Genomic DNA, 3,393 nt, shown 5'->3' with positions numbered 1-3,393 from the left:
TGGAACAAACATTGCAAGGAACAGTTTTAAGCAATATTTATCCCAAGGGTTAAAATCTGGCAGCAATATTCAGAACCACTTCTTTTCTTTAGCTTTGTGAAATTGAACTTTTCTGAACCCTCACCATGCCAGGACATGCTCCTGAACTGGAAAACTTGCTCTGATTAATTGAGATCAAGAGACAGCTTTCATTCCAAGACAAAATGCTTGTTTTACATAATCAACTTTCTAACAGGATACTATATTGTAGTAAACTTAAAAATAGACATGATATGATATAGTCTTACTGTAGATACTACCAATGTCTCCACCATATGTATTTAACAAGCAATAAATTATGTTCTTTAATTGTAGTGCAAAAATGGGTGCAAAAGTGTCACCTTGTTAGTGACATGTGGGCTGAGGGAAAAACTTGAGAGTTCTTTTAGTTAAGGGGTGGGAAAATTTGCATTTTTTTTTCAAGGTACGCTATAGAAAAAAAAAAAAAAAAGAAAAGTACGGAAAAATAAAAGCACTCTAGTAAATATTTTGCCTTGGAATAAACACTGAATTTATTCAGAGAGTAATATTCAACACATCAGAATTATTTATCTAATGAAGTATTTTCAACAAAGTGGCTTTCTTCTTAATATTACTTTATTTTCTGACATGGTTTCAAGTTTTGCTGTTGTTGACAATGATAGGCCAAGTGTTGTTGGTCTTAGTCTGCTGTGCCTCAGCCACATTATATAAAAAAAAGTGAGTGTGTTCTGTTCATTTAACATTATGCCCTGCCCATCCACTTCCAGCACTAGAATACCTCTGGCCCTATGCTGTCCATCAGGTAAGAAACAAACTAGTCCTTGATACATCCAGGGTTAGCTAGAATACATTGACCAGCCCTTCTGGTGTAACTGCCTCTATGAGGGCATTAATTCTGGCCTCCCTTCTCTCTCCAGATTCTTTCCTGGTGTTTTGAGGAACCATATGTCTGAGATGTCTGCTGCTCTGTCAGATCTGGCTAAGGTTAGTTACCAGTTATAACTTATTGGTGGTGGAGGGAGAGGTACAATCTAAAAAGAAAAGGAATTGCACAAGGTCATGGTTCAATGAAAATAGGGTTACTATATGATGTGGGTTATGGATGAGGGTAAGCACACTGCAGACATTGAGGTGCTCAGGGACCTTGTCTTGGTGTATATATCCCACAATCACTTTTGTCTGGTGTAAATCAGCACTTTGCACAACAGGGAGATCTTCCTTCACCTTCTGCCCTCTGCCAGCACTAGCACACATGTGGCTCGTGTGAACTAGACCACATTGCTGAGCAAGCTGAAAAACAGCTAGTGGTCTGCTGGGTTGGCTGCCCAAGCCTCTCTAATTAGCCTGTTTATTGTAAAAGAGCCATTTGCCCTTTAGCTGCCTTGCTGTGCCAGATTAAATATCTCTGATTCTTTAGTAATGGCATGAGGAGCAGCTCTGGGCACTGGCTGACCTCATTCAGAGGCCTCATTTACATCAAAATATTTTAACACTCTTAGAAAAATCTCCGAAGCCTGGGTGCAAGAGGAGGCAAAAATGTGTGTGAAGAGTTGGGAAGCTCTGCTAGGAGGATGGTTACAGCACCCTCTGCCTACGTATAGGTTTGCTGCAATCCTTTTCTCTTGGGCAGTGATGTGTCCCTGAAGGCAATTACTGCAGCCCCTGATGATGGTCACCATGGATGAGATGAGGGCCTTTGGATAATAAATAGAGGGATATCTGCCCTCCAGAACTGCTGGCCCTGTACTTTCCAAATCTGCAAACTCATAAAGGCCAGACTTGAAGCATCTGGACTAGCAGACACTTAGTAGCAGAGCTCTGAATCAGTGTCTATTTTTCCTCTGAATGTCATCAGTTTTTAATGAAACCGAAGTCCTAACTGCTGTGCTTTAAAATATACCTCTTTCCTGCTAGCATAGCTGCCATGTGGATGTATGTATTTTAAGCTGGCTTTTTAAAAATAAATGCAATGTTTTGTAGCTGTGACTGCTTGTGGCTTAATGTATCTTCAAAGGCAAAGAGTTTGTCTCTCTTCAAGGAGAAAAGACTGTCACACACATATAATGGCCTATATTAATGTTTGTTTTTCTGCTTTTTATCAGAAATATGGTAGTTTTCTCCTTGCTTTTCATATTGTAAAATTATGATAATTGAGAATGCAGTGCATGGTTTTCCTTTGTATGAGGAATATTAACAAAAATAAAGTTCAAAGCATCAGTCTCACAGGTAATACACCAGTGAAAATGATAGGGAATTAAACAGGCAACCTCATTATGAGAGAAATCATAGATATAATGCTATCTCCAGGCATGAATAATATAGTACAAATCACTGGAGTTATTCCAGATTTTAACTCTTGTAATGAAGATCCAGATGTCACCCAGCATCCAGATAGAAACATGTGGTTATAAAGATTTGGAGTAATGAAAAATATAGGTAACATTTTCATCATAAAAATATATAGCCTTCCTTTGTGACAAGTGAGAGTATTTGGCAAAACAAGAATATTGCTGCACTTTAGCTCTTGACTAATAAATCACTAGTTGTGATTGCTTGTTTAATAAATAAATTAAAACTAATAAATTAAATTATACAGCTTCAAATCTTGTTTAGTCTTTATATAAACTTTATATAATGAATGAAAAAGGTGTGGAAATGAGTAATGCAAAATATACTATTTTTGTGGCAACACCACACTATTCATATTTAGTATGTTAGGAAAAATGAAGTCATTAGTAAGGTAGCTAACTAATACATCATTTGCTGAGAATCAAGAAATCCTACATGGGATTGTGTGTGAGAGACCAAGTGCCTTGCACTTTTATGGTTTCTGTATGCTGTAGGAAATGTGAAGTTAACTTCTTTGGCTAAGGAAGGATTCAATGTGATTTAAGGAAATCACTGGGTGATATTCTTTCAGTTTCAGAGCCTTAATATCACAGGAAAAATAAATTCTATGAAAAAAATAACTGACTGAACTCTGAAGCTGCAGCCATCATTGCAGCCCTTTTACATACTACGTAATTTGTGAAACTTAGAGCAACCTCAGAACTACTCTAATTGTATGTTCCTGGCAAATACAGTGCTTCCTATCTTTGATTTGCTTTCTAGTCTTACATGGTTGCTGGAAGGATGGAAAGATTCCCCTTCCTTACATGCAGAGATGTAGAGAAAATGTGCATGCACAACTTTGTTAGCTTTAATCCTATTGTATTCCTAACAACGAAGTGCTGCCGGAGACCATGTAGTTATCAGAAGCTCCACATGGTGTCTGTAGTGCAAAAGAAAAGAAGCCCTATGAAATAAAATTCAAAAAAAATTAAGACTGTTTTGTTGCAAACCTGACCACATGCTGGCAAAGTGGGAAAGGGG

Source organism: Aythya marila, assembly GCF_965140915.1.
Source record: "Aythya marila genome assembly, chromosome: 2".
NCBI lineage: Eukaryota > Metazoa > Chordata > Aves > Anseriformes > Anatidae > Aythya > Aythya marila.
Note: the sequence above shows the minus strand (reverse complement) of the source record.